Below are 16,735 nucleotides of genomic sequence, written 5' to 3'. Positions count from 1 at the left end.
AATGTTTCTAGAATATGACTACTACTAAGCACTTCCACTCTTATCACCCTAATTCAGGATACTATAGTCTCTTCCCTAGATTACTGCCATGTCTTAACTAGTCTGTTTGATTCTGCACTTGGCCTCCCTACAGACTGTTCTTAATATAACAGCTTGGTGAGCCTTTTGAAATGTAAAAAAATCATGTCACTCCTCTGCATAAAGCTCTTTAGAAGCTTCCTGAGTTAGAGTAATGATAGCTGTTTTTAAAACAAAGTCCACAATTTTATTGGCTAAACATAGTAAATGACTCTTTTTTCCCCATCATGTTTTAGGTGATCATTTTGGTGGATGGTTTTCCTCTTCATGAGTTATTCAAGGTCTTGGGTACTTTCTGTTATTAGTTATGCCATCCCCTCTGGTTTGGAGTTCTCTGCTGTCAGCCTGGGGAAGAGGCAAGAGAAAGGTGAGGCGGTGCGCCTTTCTCAACTTTTTTGACCTCTTTTACCCTCAATCTATTGATGAGGTTTTGTTGTTGTTTTAGTTGCTGAGTCTTGTCTGACTCTGTTATGACCCTATGGACTGGCCCACTAGGCTCCTCGGTCCATGGGATTTCCCAGGCAAGAATACTGGAGTGGGTTGCCATTTCCTTCTCCAAGGGATCTTTGCAAACCAGGGATGGAACCCGTATCTCCTGCATTTGCAGGCGGATTCTTTACCACAGAGCCACCAGGGAAGCCATGGATGAGGAGTAGTTATAATCTCTATGCAAGGGTGGTGGGGGGAGTGGAAAATGGGTTTTTTAGCTGGCAGTCACTTTAACATTTGTGGCTGTATACTATGGAAGATGGGGGCATACATTTGAATCTTTTGAATCCTTTCAGATATTTTGTGACTCAGAATATAAACTGTCTTGATTAATGTTCTTTGTGAACATGAGAAATGTATATCCCGTTGTTACAGGGTGGAGTATGCTATAACTATCAGGTCAAGTTGTTCCAGTCTTCTGTATCTTCTGTATCCTTGATTTTCTTTCTGCCTACTCCTTTCATCAGTTATATAGGGAGGGATTTTGAAGTCTCTGGTGGTGACTGTGGGTTTATTTCTCCTTAGAGTTCTGTTACTTTTCGCTTCATGTGTTTTGAACTACTGTGATTAGTTGCATGAATGTTAGGACTGTCATATCTTCTTGATTAATTAACCCCTTTTTCATTTATGAGACGATGCTCTTTATCCTTAGTGATATTCTTTGCTCTGAAACCTACTTGGTCTGTTATTAATTTAGTCACTTCAGTTTTGATTAGTTTTAGCATAGTGTATCCTTCCCATTCTTTTAGTATAATATTAATCTGTTTGTGTCTTTTTGTGCCCTTCATGGATCCCTCCTTGTGATGCAGAGGCTTGCATAACTCAGTGAAGCTATGAGCCATGCCAGGCAGGGCCACCTAAGATGGATGGGTCATGGTAGAGTGTTGTGACTAAATATGATCTACTGGAGGAGGAAATAACAAACCACCCCAGTATACTTGCCATGAGAACCTTCGCATGAGCTATATAAAAGGCCAAAAAGATATGACACCAAAAGATGAATCCCCCACGTCTGAACTTGTCCAGTATACTACTGGGGAAGAGCGAAGGAGAATTACCAATAGCCCCAGAATGAATGAAGCGGCTGGGCCAAAGCAGGTACGACACTAGTTGTGGATGTGTCTGGTGATTAAAGTAAAATCCTATGCTGCAAAGAACAGTATTGTATAGGAACCTGGAATGTTAGGTCCATGACTCAAGGAAAATTGGACATGGTCAAACAGGAGATGATAAGAGTAAACATCAACATCCTAGGAATCAGCAAACTAAAATGGATAGGAATGGTCGAATTTAATTCAGATGACCATTATATCTACTACTGTGGGCAAGAATCCCATAAATGAGATGGAGTAGCTCTAATAAGCAACAAGAGTCCAAAATAAACAGTACTTGGTTTAACCTCAAAAATAACAGAATGATCTTAGTTCATTTCCAAGTCAAGCCATTCAATATCACAGTAATCCAAGTCTATGCCCATACCACTGATGCCAGAGAAGCTGAAGTTCATCAATTTTGTGAAGACCTAGAAGACCTCCTAGAACTAACACCTAAAAAAGATGTTCTGTTTATCTTTGGGAACTGGAATGCTCAAGTACGAAGTCAAGATATACCTGGAGTAACAGGCAAGTTTGTCCTTAGAGAACAAAATGAAGCAGGGCAAAGGTTAACTGAATTCTGCCAAGAGAATGCACTAGTTATAGCAAATGCCCTTTTTCATACAACACAAGAAATGACTTTACACATGGACATCACCAAATGGTCAATACCGAAATAAAATTGATCATGTTCTTTGTAGCCTAAGATGGAGAAGTTGTATACTAGTCAGCAAAAACAAAACCTGGAGCTGACTGTAGCTCAGCTCATCAGCTTCTCATGGCAAAATTCAAGCTTAAACTAAAGAAAACCAGGAAAAACACTAGGCCAGCCAGGTATGACTTATATCAAATTCCATTTGAATTTGTAGTAGCAGTAATGAATAGATTCAAGGGACTAGATCTGATTAACAATGTGCCTGAAGAACTATAGACAGAGGTCCATAATATTGTGTTCAGTTCAGTTCAGTCACTCAGTCGTGTCCGACTCTTTGTGACCCCATGAATTGCAGCACGCCAGGCCTCCCTGTCCATCACCAACTCCCGGAGTTCACTCAGACTCACATCCATCTAGTCGATGATGCCATCCAGCCATCTCATCCTCTGTCGTCCCCTTTTCCTCCTGCCCCCAATCCCTCCCAGCATCAGAGTCTTTTCCAATGAGTCAACTCTTCGCATGAGGTGGCCAAAGTACATAATATTGTGAAGCAGGTGGCTAACAAAACCATCCCAAAGAAAAAGAAAAGCACGAAGGCAAAGTGGTTATCTGAGAAGGCTTTACAAGTAGCTGAAGAACGAAGAGAAGTGAAAAGCAAGGGAGAGAGGGAAAAGCACATCCAGTTAAACGCAGAGTTCCAGAAAAAAGCTGGAAGAGACAAGAAGGCCTTCTTCAATGAACAATGCTTAGTAATAAAAGAAAACAACAAAAGGGGAAAGACTAGAGATCTCTTCAGGAAAATTGAAAACCTCAGGGGAGCATTCTGCCCAAAGATGGGCACAATAAAGGGTCAAAATGGTAGAGACCTAGTAGACGCTGAAGAAATCAAGAAGAGATGGAAAGAATACACAAAAGAACTATGTAAAAAAGATCTTAATGATCCGAATTATTATGATGGTATGGTTAGTTACCCAAAGCCAGACATTGTAGAGTGCAAACTCAAGTGGGCCTTAAGAAACACTGCTATTAATAAAGCTAGTGCATGTGATGAAATTCCTGCAGAACAATTCAGATCCCTAAAGAATAATGCCATCAAGGTTTTGCATTCCTTATGTCAGCAAATCTGGAAGACCCAGCAGTGGCCACAGGACTGGAAAATGTCGATCCTCATGCCAGTCCCCAAAAAGGGTAGTACCAAAGAATGTGCTAACCATTGGATAGTTGCATTCATCTCCCATGCTAGTAAGGTCATGCTTAAAATCTTGCATGCTAGGTTTCAGCATTATGTGAACTGAGAACTTCCAGATGTCCAAGCTGGGTTTAGGAAAGGAAGAGGAAGTACAGATCACACTGCCAACATTCACTGGATTATAGAGAAAATGGAAATTTCAGAAAATACCTGTCTTTATTTTGACTGTGTTAAAGCCTTCGACTATGTGGATCATGACAAACTGTGGAAAGCTCTTAGATGGAAATACAAGACCATTTTACCTGTCTCCTTAGAAACCTGTGTGTGGGTAAAGAAGCAACAGTTAGAAACCAGTATGGAACAACTGATTGGTTCAAGATTGAGAAAGGAGTATGACAGGGCTATCTGCTGTCACCCTGTTTGTTTAACCTATACGCTGGGCACATCATGAGAAATGCTGGGCTGAAAGAGTTACAAGCTGGGATCAAAATAGGTGGGAGAAAAATCAACAACTTCAGATAATGCAGATGATACCATTCAATAACAGAAAGAGAAGAGGAACTGAAGAGCCTCTTGATGAGAGTGAAAGAGGAGAGTGAAAGAGCTGGCTTAAGACTAAATATTAAAAAAAAACTAAGATCATGCATCTGGCGCCTTGGTGCTTAATCATTCAGCTGTGTCCAACTCTTTGTGACTCCATGGACTGTAGCCCACCAGGTGCCTCTGTCCATGGGGATTCTCCAGGCAAGAAGACTGGAGTGGGTTGCCATGCCCTCCTCCAGGTAATCTTCCTAACCCAGGGATTGAACCCAGCTCTCCCTCATTGCAGGCAGATTCTTTACTGATTGAGCCACCAGGGAAGCCCGCTGGGCCCATTACTACATGGCAAATAGAAGGGAAAAGGGTGGAAGTAGTGATAGAAAGGTGGAAGATTTCCTCTTTTTGGGCTCCAAAATGATTGTGGATGGTGACTGCTGCCATGAAATCAGAAGATGATTGCTTCTTGTCAGGAAAGTGATGACAAACCTAGACAGTATGTTGAAAAGCAGAGACATTACTCTGCTGATTAAGGTCCATGTAGTCAAGGTTATGGTCTTCCCAGTGGTCACGTATGGTTGTGAGAACTGGACCATAAAGGCAGAATGCCAAAAAATTGATGCCTTCGAACTGTGGTGCTGGAGAAGACTCTTGAAAGTCCCTTGGAGAGCAAGGAGTTCAAACCAACTGGCAGGACTGATGCTGAAGCTCCAGTATTTTGGTCATCTGATGTGATGAGATGACTCATTGGAAAAGTCCCTGATGCTGGGAAAGATTGAGGGCAGGAGGAGAAGAGGGCGTCAGAGGATGAGATGGCGGGATGGCATCACTGATGCAGTGAACATGAACTTGGGCAAACTCCAGAAGATGGTGAGGGACAGGGAGACCTGGCATGTTGCAGTCCATGGGGTCGCAAAGAGTTGGACATGACTGGGCAACTGAACAACAACAAAGCATGATACGTTGTTGTTATTTTTGTTTTAAGCAATCAGTTATCTTTTAAAAAGATTGAAACATTTTTTTACAGAACTTAATCATACATGCATCATTCCTAATGCTTTCCATTCCTTTGTGGAGGTGCAGATTTCCATCTGGTACTCTTTTCCTTCATCCTCAAGGATGTCTTTTGAAATTACTTGTACTGAAAGTCTACTTGGTGATGAACTCTTTTTGCTTTTGTATGTCTAAAAGGTATGTATTTACCTTAATGTTTATAAGAAATTTTTGTTAGGTATAGAATTGTAGGTTGACATTTTTTTTCTTTCAGTACTTTAAAGCTGTTGCTCCATTGCCTTTTGGCCTGCATTCTGTTTGATGAGAAGTCTGTCATTGTTCTTATCTTTGTTCAGCTATTCATATCTTTTCCTTTCCCTGTAAGATTTTCACTCGGTTTTAAGTAATTATGGTAAGCCTTGCTGTAGTTTTTTGATTTTTTTCTTGTGCTTTGGGTTTGTTGAGCTTATTGGACTTGTGTGTTTATAATTTTCGTTACATTTGGAAAAATTTGGCCATTACTATTAAATACTTCATATAATTTTTTATGTACTTCTTTTCCTTCAAAAATTCAAGTCACATATATATATTGCCTACATTTAGTTGTCATAACAGTTTGATGACATTTTATTTATTTTTCCCAGTCTTTCTGCTTTTTGGTATTTTTTAATTACTTTGTCTTCAATCCACCAATCTTGTCTTTTGTGTGTATAATTCTGCTTTTAGTTCCATTCAGTGTATTTTTCATTTCAGTTATTTTTTCCATTTCTAGAAGTTCATTTTGGATCTTTAAAAACAACAGCAACAAAGAACTTCTGTTTGTCTCCTTAACATGCTTTTACTTTATTTTGTCGAACAAATGACATATTGTTATAATGACTCTCTTGATGTTTTTGTTTACTGATTCTATCTTCTATGTCTTTTCTCAATATTTTTATGTTGGTTTGCTTTTTTATTCATTGTGGACCATATTTTCCTTCTTTTTTATATGCTTGGTATTTAGGTGTTGGATATTTTCAGATTCTTAAACATATTCGTAAGCCTTGATTTGGGACACATTCAAGTTTCTTAGAAACAGTATGATCTTTCTGAGGTTGCTTTTACTTTTGTTAGATGGGATCAGAATATATGATTAACTTTGCCCTACCACTGAGGCAGTAACCTTGCAGTTCCTTTCAGAGTACTCCACCCAGTACCCTGTGTATTTTATTTCCCAACCCGGGCTAGTGGGAATGCTGGTTGAGTGAACCCCAGAAGATTTTCCACCTGTGTTTTTTGGGTGGCCTCAGTTAGTTTCTTCACACATATGCACTGATTGGTACTTGGCTGAAAATTCTCTTCTTGCAGCTTTGTCTTCTTTAGTATTCTGCCCAGCATAAGCCAGCTGCTTTGGCCTCCCTGGACTCCCAATCCTGGCCCCTTAACTCAGGGAGACCTTTGGGCTCTGAGATCCCCTTCTCTGTACTCTAGCCTGGAAACTCTCTTTGGAGAGTCATATGACTCACTTCATTTCCTTTCTCTCTTGCAGTGACCCCCATCCTATACAGATTTCCTGTCTAGTGTCCAGTGTCTGAAAGCCTTTTGTTATATATTTTATGTATTTCAGTTGTTTCAGGTGGGAGGATAAATCCCTTGTTACTGTATCTTGGCTGGAAATGGAAGCCAGGTGGCCTAGTTATCTCTGATTGTGTGTCCCTAGGTTGACTTAGGGGAAAGTAATAAAGTTGGATAAATTGAATTATATTTGACAACTAAAACTAGTATTATAAATTTAAGGGTGAAATAATGTTTTATTTTTTCTCTATTTGCTCATAATTTCTAGCATGGTATTGCACACAGGCCCTTAGTAAATTGTTTGTTCCAAGTTAGAGGCAAGTCTTATTCAGCAATAGCTGGATCTCCTCACGTCCCCTTTGAAGTTTCAAGTGGATGTCAGTTAATTCTTTTGCTTGTTACCAATTTTACTGGAACTTCAAGAAACCAGTTCTTACTGCATCCCTTTAGATATAGCTGAGTCCAATGGAGGCTCTTTCAAACTGGGCAGTGAAGTCTCTGACTCTGGAAGAGCTTTCTACTTTTCCTGTCAGTATGCTTCTGGAACTAATTGGTCATATCCTTGCTGGGGTGGGTGGATGAGCCCTCTTCATAGGCTTCTTTTTTGTATTCCTGTTGTAATACCCCGATTGCAAGCAAAACGGTAGAGAAGGAAATTCTAAGGGATGTTGATACCAGTAGTAACTGTAATCATTGTGTGTGCTCAGTTGCTCAGTCATTTCTCTTTGCGACCCCAGGAACTATAGTGCCCCCAGGCTCCATTGTCCATGGGATTACCCAGGCAAGAATATTGAAGTGGGTTGCCATTCCTTCTCCAGGGGACCTTCCTGACCCAGGGATCAAACCCACATCTCCTGCACTGGCAGGATTCTTTACCACTAGCGCCACTTAGGAAGCCTGGACATTATGTTGCATCAACAGAAAATGGACCTAGTTTACCTTAAGATGAACATTATTATTATAGTTACCAGATTTTCAACTTTGCATGAAATAATTCTTGCTAAAGGTAGTTAGATTGTACCGAATCCCTATGGGTACTATAAAATATCAGGGACAACCATTTTTTTTTTAAATTGGAGAATAATTGCTTTATTATTATGTTAGTTTCCCCTGTACAACAGTGTGAACCAGTTGTAAGTATACATAAATCCCTTCCCTCTTGAGCCTCTCTTCCACCCCTCCACCCCCAATCCCACTCATCATCACAGCACCAAGCTGAGCTCCCTGTACTATACAGCAGCTTGCCACTAGCTGTCTGTTTCATCTGGTAGCATATATGTGTAAGTGCTATTCTTTCAATCCCTTCCGTGCTCTCCTTCCCCTGCTGTGAGGAACAACCACTTTTAATTGAAATTGTTGGATTCTCCTTTTGGGAGATAGTGATTTAAAAATTTGAAAATCAATTTGGTACTTATGTAGCAATTTAAAACTGTATTTAAAGGAAAAGAAATGCCCGTTTTTCTAAATTCCAGTAGAATTTAGAAGTCATCCATTGTCACCTTATCACATAGCACCTTATATGTTTCCATTATTTATTTCTTAAGTTTGTAACATAGCTGAAAAGAAGTGATTTGTACAGTTAAGCACACAAATGAATTTAAAGACTCATCATATGTTGTCTAAGTTGGAAAATACCTTAAAATTTTGCTCAGTATGGTTACGGAATGAAGCAAAGGGGCTATGCAGGTGCAGACTAGCTCTTGGCATATTTATTTCTAATTATATATTATGCTTGAGTTGATTAATGAATGTAATTTAGGGCTGTTATTGGTTCATTGGTAACATCCTCCTGTTATATATTCTCTTTATGCTTTGAAGCAAAAGAGTATAGGAAATGAACTGATCAATGTAGATCTTTTTCCCGGTAAATAAGTCAAAAGGTTAGTATCCGAGTCTCCATACTTTAAACAATGACTCTTGTATTAAGTTTTCTGTTGCTATTGTACTTTCAAAATAATACCTTGTTACAGTATACTTGTATTTTAGTTAATGGTAACTTTAAAAAAATAAAGTCTTAAAAAAAAAAGCTAGTTGCACAGCATGAACATTGTAACTAAAATCATAATGCAAAAAATTCTTCAATAAAGAGTTGTGGGACTTCACTGATGGTCCAGTGTTAAGACTTCGCCCTCCAATCAGCGGGTATGAGTTCAATCCCTTATTGGGGAGCTAAGATTCCACATTTTGGGGGGCCAAAAATCTAAAACATAAAAAACAGAAGCAGTATTGTAACAAATTCAATAAAGACTTTAAAAATGGTCCACATCAAAACAACAAAAACCAAACCAGAGTTGTAAATTCTCCCTATTGCTGTTTTTTTTTTTTTTTTCCCCAAAGAGCTTGGTGATTAATTAGGACTATTTATGGTTCTTTAGATTTCAAAGATGTGTAATATAAAGGGACAATATCTTAAAATTTTAGTGATAAATATATTTTGAGTATTTAGAGGAATATTGGAGGTTTGAGTAAATTAAGTTGTTGGAGTTAAATAAAATCAATAAAATCTTCCTTCAACCTTGTATTTGTTAGTAATTTTAGCTTTGCCTATGTCTTACCGAAGCTAGTTCAGCAATCAGTTTTGACACAATGGTTCTTAAATATGACTGAGAAATTCGTGATTGTTTTGTATTTGAATGTTAGAAAGCTGCTTCCAGTTGCCAGCATTTTTTTATCTCATCATATACACCCATCTCTGTAATAAAGTGTTGCATGTTCCCAATGTGTTATACATCTGGGAAAACCAACTCAGTTCAATTGTTTCCTCCATAGAAGAGCTGATTAGAAAGACTGACAGTGTATCTTAAGGTATGTTTTTGTAGACAACTTTTTCATTTTGTTGAAGAGGAAAGAATAAAACCCATTCATTTTTGGCCTCTAGAACATAAATATCTTCTTTTCATGTTTTGAAGGTTAAAACAGAAAAAAAGCAAACTTGTGATGCTATTTTAGTGTCTCAAAATAGGTTTCCCAGCTAGGAAAATTAGGGGTATGTATGACTTTTGCTTCTGAACCTGGGAGTTGTTAGTGATGATAGTTTCCATTTGGCTTGGGATGAACTTGTCCAGGAACCTGTCTGATCCATGAGATGTCATTATGTGCCTTTTTTTCTTTTGCCCTTGGTTGGAACTCTGTGACTAATTAACCCTGTGAGTAGTTATAATCTAGTCTTGCACATGACCACTTCCCTTTGGTTTTTTTTAACTTGTTTAGAATCTTTCCCTGCTTTGCCCTTGAACCAGTGTTTCTTATTTGGTTTTCTACCTTTCCCTACCAATGGCAAGTCATCATGGTCTCTAAACTTACTGTATCAGACTGTGTACTGAGCATACTTTAAGTGTTTTATAAATATAGAACTTATTTAATGTGAAGGATGCTTATTTCTACTGTCCTCAGAGTTACTGGGAAGAACAGTTAATCCTCAAATGGTATAAAGAATATAAAAAGGTTTGTAAACTATAAAAACTACAATTTAAGTTGTTATTAATAGTGATAATAATACATTTGCTTGCTCTTTGATGTTGTCTTCTGGTTGAATGTAGTTTGGACTTTACATTTCTTTCTGCTGTGGGCTTATCTCAAAGGATCACACTTGTCTAACGGTTCAGATAAATGATGATGTTACATGAGTTATAGATTTGACATTCAGTTTAGCTGTTCGTTTCTTTTCTCTCTTAGGATGAAGTAAAAATCACTATCAGTTCATATCATTATTTTCTCTTAAAGGTATAAATCTGTTTACTTTCATATAAATTATAGAAAAGCCCTGGACTTTTAACATGACCAGACTTCCTTCCCTCTTTCCTACTGATCCTTGCCAACTTTGCTGTTTAAAGGTACGATTGTGAGAGGAATTTCAGTGTGTATGTGTGTACGCACATATATGTATAAAATTACCCCTTAGATTCTAAGTACTTTTCTTTTTGAAAAACATTAATGATGATCAAACTAGTGAAGGGAAAAAAATGTATTTCTCCACTATGGAAGAAGTTTTTTGTGGTAGTTCCTTTATTGTCAGTTTTCCCACAGTGATTCATTGTCATCTTCTCAAATAGAGGGAAAACACTTGTTTTGTATCCTTAATTTTAATTTAGGAACTTCAATTTTTTCTTTTTTCTTTTCACTCAGATGTAGAATAGAATAGAAAAGGTTGTACTTTTATACTAATTGCTGGGATTATGAGAATCCCAAAGAACAGAATTCTTGGCTCCTAGACAGCTTCAAAGGTTTTTTTTTTTTTTCTTAACTCAGGTCAACATTATTTGCCACTCTGCGATCAGAAAATTTGGTAGGCCTTTGTGATAGAGGCTGTGAGAAACAAACTCTAGTGCAGTCACCTCTTTGATCATATATTATTGCTTTTTCTTTTTTTCTTGCATTAGCATGCTATTCTTAAGTATTGGTCAACATTGCTGAAGGTTTGATATAAAATTGTGATATACAAGTTCATGAATAAGCAGTGATTTTTGATTTGCATATTATAGTAGCTTTTATGTTTATGAAACATAAAGACTTTTAATTTTCCTGATTGGCAGTGAAAATATTTTGACCAAGATGCTGCATTTGTTAGGGGCTCTGTTTACTTACATTTTAGCTGTACCTTTAAGACTTAGTTTATTTCTTCGTGAGTTTGCCAATCCCAAATTGAGGATGATAGAATTGAAGGACTCCATAAACCTTTTGCATTTCACCTAACCTTCCCCTATCCTCATATGGAGTTACTCTCTCTTAAAAATGTTCTTTGAGAAGAGAGGTAATGGTAAATAAGAATACTAAGTCTTACTTAAATAGTGTTGAATATAGTTAAATATCTGCAGTTGATTTTCTAAATTTGAGTTATATTATACACTTTTTCCACATTTATTATTCATTTATCTTGTCCTAAAAAATTATTGAGATTTCCAGATGTACATGTAATACAGAATGAGGGAAGAAGGCAGAATGAAGTAGGAGAGGTATTTGTGTAAATATTAACTGCCATTTTAGGTTTCTTAGCCCATTTTATTTTGGACAGTTTGGGAAAATTAGGAGTCTAGTCATGAGAACTGAGACCAGGATATTGTAGCAGAAATTATTTGTAATAATGCTGTTCTTACTGGGAAGCTCCAACTATGATTTAAGTTTGTTTCCAATGTAAAATCCATCAAGGTAGAACTTTACATATTGATTATTAATTACATTTTGACAGAGAATTTGAAACCATGTAATAATTTGAAGAAAAGTTTGTTTATGATATATAAGTCATCTTTTTCTTTGATGGTTTTTAATTTAAGAAGATCTGATAAAGTTGTTTATGGCTGATTAATGTAGCCTGCCTAAAGAAAAATGTGGATTGAGTTGACATTTCTGAACTACAGCATTCATGTGTAATTTAAAGTAAGTGCTGTTAGATTAATATTAAAGTCTAATGTGAAATTGCCAAAGCTTAAATTAAAGATAGTTTTGAAGAGAGCTGGTATCTTTTTTTCCCCCAAACATTCTTCTGGTTGTCCATGGTATAGTACGTAAAATTAAACCCATTTATTTTATATTCAAAGCAATCGATCCTTCATGCTCTCCCTAGATGCTTTGTTAAAAAAAATGTAATAAGACTATTTTCATAATTTTCCCTAGATAGTAGTTGGCTTTTTAATTTGGTTCATAGTATTTTTATGTATGCAATAAATTTTGTTTTGAGATAGTCAAAATCATTTATCTTTTGGGTTTTTTGCCTTCAGTTATATAAAATGACATGTGTGTGAGCGGAAATCTAAAAACCATTGTTAATTTTCAGTTTGTTCAGATTTTTTCTTGTGAGTGGTAATGATTTATAAACACTTACATGTCAGACCAGAAACCCTTAGTAATATTTTATAAATTGTGACGTAATTTTATTCACTTATTTGTTGGCTTTTATTTTTCAGTCCATTCTTTTTGGATTTTAAGTTTGTAATGGTGTAAGGAATATGGTGTGCTTCTGGGCCATCATTACACTGCTTTATCTAATAATTTTTGTGTTAGGGTTATACTACTTTCAGTTCTTAACAGCCTTTTAGTCTTTAGGGTTAATCCTTCCTTCATGGTTCTTTACTTTATATGTCTATTTATTATTCCAGTTGAACCTCTGAATCATTTTATTAAGTAAAAGAAAAAAGCATCAGTATTATAAGCAGAATTGCTTAAGATTAATAATATGATTAGAATGATAGAGTTATGTTTGGACTTCCCCATCTGGAAAGTTATTTCTCTTTGTTTAGTCAGGTCTTCTTTTACATTTTGGAAGTTTCTACATTTTTTTTTAGCATGTTATTTCTGGGAAAGTGGTTAATTTTTTAACCATGGTTGCAGTCTTAAACAGTTTTCTTAATTCTGTGTCATTCTTATATTTGTCCTTGTCAGGTTGCCTTTCGTGTTAGCTTGTGCCTTTATATCCCTTTCAAATCTGAGCTGATCAGTTGGTTTTAGTAGCTGTATTGTTTTCTTTGGGTACTTTGTCTTCTGCTGTAGCATTCACTGATACCTTCTCTTCTGTCTTTCTCTATTTCGGATACTTCATTAGATAGAAGCTGTGAATACCACACTTGTGCTTCTAGATCTTAACGTGTTAAATCCTTTAAGAATGCATTTTGTTTTTGTCATTAACCTCTTCTACATGTATACTCAAACAGCAGTCATTCTCTGAGATATACCTAGGTCACTTGTTAAATGATTTTAGCTTTGTATTCCTTATACTGAGCTGTTGCCATAGTATTACTACTCTGAAATCTTCTGGAAGGAAAGGTAAGATTATATGTTGATTTCTTCTAGTCAAATGAAAGGTACGTTGGTGGAACAGTGTGTCTAAAGTGTATTCTGTTTTATTTTTAAAGATAGACTGTATGTAGAGACATCTTTTATTCAGAAGTTCTGCACTAACAGAAATGAGAAACTGGGTGCGCTTATTTACTTGTAAACAGCTTGAAAATTTGAAATTAAAGTGTATATAGACTCGTATGGAAATGGGATATCTTCTAGATTTGATTAATGCACTGTTGCTTAATTTTTTAATGAGAATCTTTTTTTCTTTATAGTTAAAATATCAATCACTTTCAATTAAGTTGCTGTGAATAATTCTTCTTGTCCATTCCTCTTCAGTTTTTCATTCTCTTCCCTATTGAGTTCTTTATACTTGCTTCTCTTTCAGCAGGGTTTTTTGTTTTGTTTTTGTTTTTTGGGGGAAAGCGAGGACTCCCTGCATAGCTTTTGTGGTACCCCAGTTATGAAAAACAGTGGGATAAATGTTCACATGTTATAACTTCCCTTTTTTTGGCTGAGGTGGGGTGGATTAGTAAGACAAAACAGAACAACGGAACAGTGAATGTTGGCAAGTTTTCAGATTTTTTTTTTTTTTGGTCTCAATCACCTTGGCTCGGTTAAGTAACTGCTTATGAGTTAAGTTTTTCAGTCTTAGAAATAAGGAGTTGAGAATAATGTGTGGGTAACTGATTAGTTTCCATCTCACAAAGATGTTGGATGGCTTGATTCTTAGGGAGTCTAGGAAATGTCAGAACAGTATAAATGTGGTCTGCCATACAACAAAGTAGACGATACTTTGGTAGAAGATACTTCTTTTAAAGAAGAAACTGCATTTGAATTTCTATATGGTTTTTTCCTTCTAATACTAGTTAATACCTGAATATATGTAAAACTTAAGTATTGGTTTTTTAAAAATATATATGTATAAAATTGTGAAGTGTTGATGCAAGTAGATTCAATTGAAATTTCTTGCCGTATAAAATGTGTAGGAGGGCTTCTTGAGGTTTGCTTTCAGATATGATGTTTTCTCATTGATAGGGATGGATTTTCATCATTATCGCTTGGACTTTTATTTTCGTTAAGCACAGGCATGAAGTATAAGCCTTAGGAAAAATAGATGTTTCATCTCTCACTTATTTCAGGGTATAGACTAGTTGCAAGTGTGTGCAATCATCAGTTGTATAGAAAGGTGTTTTCATGCCACTTCCATGGCTTATCTCTTGTATCTGATGGATTTGCATGTTTGTTTTTGTGATGGAAAGTTCACTTGAGCTCAAGTACAGCAGGATCATATGCACAAAAGTTCCTGTCTGTTGTACCACAAAAAAAGCAGACTGCTTAATTTTTTTTGCTCCATATCATGTGTGTTTAGTGATTTAGTGGGGTACCAAAATAAGGTTTATAATGTTAGGATCTTAGAGTTGTGGTTCTCAACCTTAATTACTTATGGGAATTACCTTGGAAATGTTAAAAAAATGCTGATACCTGGGTCCCACCCTTCCAAGTTTCATTTGATTGGTTTGGGGTGTGGCCTGGTCCTCAGTTCCCTCGGTGATGTGATTCTCTTGTGCAGGTGAGGTTGATAAGATTGAAAGACTCTATTCTAGGGACTCACTCTGAACCTACTCAGTTCAAATGTATAATAGCTTTTTGTCATTTTTTTAAGCTCCTCAGAATTCTTGTCATAGTTATAACACTAATATGAATATTTTAAATTATGGTTTTGAGTTTACCACCGTCACCTTAAAATTGGCATTGTTACTGCCTAAATGTTGAATGTTGGTTACCAGATTTGACCAAAAGACCAAAAGGCTTAACAGTTAACTTTAATAGTTAATTGTTATTTCCTTTAAAATACAAGAAATAACAAGATATGCTGAGAAATAACTGTTTTCTTGGTCAGCCCCACAACTTACATAATTCAGGGAGATGAATAAAATCCCAGTTAGTCCATTTCTTGCTGGCAGTATTTTTTCACAGGATTTTGTAAATACACCATGTGTATTCTAGTCGTTTTTCCCTCAGTCTCAAAATTTGACAGAGATTTTTGAAGTTATGTGTGCGAACATTACTAAAAAAGATTCATCATTCTAATAATTACTGCTTACTAAAGGTACGTGTAAGAAACTTTAGGTAACTTCTCATATTATTTTCAGATTCAGTAGTCTATAGTAGAAAGTCCAATTAGATTTAAAGTTATATTTAATGTTCTATTCAGAGTAATTGATGTCACTTGGGTAAAGGTTGTTGGCAGTCTTATTTCAGCATATTTGGCTATGAGAAAATTAAACTGAAATTCTCATATGATTTTGGAAAATGATGACTATTAAAAACACATCAAAAGTTAGAAAAGCTGCTCCCAGGATAATCAAAAGTTTGTGGCCTAAACATCTGTAATCTGCTGTAGAACTGGAAAAAAAATGATATTAAAGATAATTTTAGAAGCATCTCCAAAGACAGTTACTGATACTGGTAATTCTTGGCAAAATTATGTCATAATTTGTATTTGGATGCCTGTTTTCTGGAATCTTTCCTACTCTGCACTCCCAAGATTTACCTTCCTAGGAAATGTATAATATTCCCAAACTATGTCTTCTTTCCTTTGACCAAAATTGCTTATAGCTAAAAAGTTTGCTGCGGGGGGTTGGTGGGGTGAAGCAGTGCATGGGGGAGGTAGAACAGGTAAGTTGAGAGACAAAGTGATTTTTATAATTTCCCTCCCAACCATATACTTAATTTATAGCCTGTGTACATACCACTTGGATTTATTAAAGCAGTAATATATTTTTACATTCATAATAAAGCTTTAGAGATAGGTCAAAGCCTCTGGTACTTTTCACTGAACTTATTTCCCTCTGTTCTTCTGCACAGACACCCACTGTGTGGGGTTTATCTTTTCCAGAAATATTTTCATAAACCAAATATTTTCATAAATCTCAAGTAATAAAAGAGATGAAATTTAGGAGAGAAATGTTTATGAGCAGACACTTGATACCCCACTGGAGGTTATTAATTAGTGATGAAACCAATTCTGCATATAAACTTTTTTCATCTTTTTGTATATGAACATTCAGTACTGATTGTTTAAAGACTTTCCTGTTAAAAAATTGTAAAAGCTTGAGAACCTAAACTTTAAGAAGACACACAGGATTAATTCTACTTTGTTAAAATCTACTAATGTGTGTCAAAATGTGATTATGGCTTGTTGACAAGGAACATTGGATGAACAGAATCCAGTGTTTATGAGACTAGCTTGTTGGCAGGCACAATTAATGGTGCCCACACCACTGAAACCAGCCAAGTCTTTTATCTTTAGTAAATTCTCTGTCAAATAAGAGATCAGTCCCTTTAAATTTTAGATAATGAATAGAATTC

The 16,735-nt window shown here is 36.2% G+C and overlaps 1 protein-coding gene across 3 annotated transcripts in view; it reads left to right on the top strand.

Annotated features, from left to right (window-relative positions):
• Window positions 1-16,735, top strand: part of HS2ST1 (heparan sulfate 2-O-sulfotransferase 1) — a 180,484-nt gene that overhangs the window by 6,946 nt on the left and 156,803 nt on the right. The window lies entirely within an intron of this gene.

This window comes from Bubalus bubalis, chromosome 6 (assembly GCF_019923935.1).
Source record: "Bubalus bubalis isolate 160015118507 breed Murrah chromosome 6, NDDB_SH_1, whole genome shotgun sequence".
NCBI lineage: Eukaryota > Metazoa > Chordata > Mammalia > Artiodactyla > Bovidae > Bubalus > Bubalus bubalis.
The sequence above is the reverse complement of the archived record's forward strand: the minus strand, read 5'-3'. Positions and strand labels throughout refer to the sequence as shown.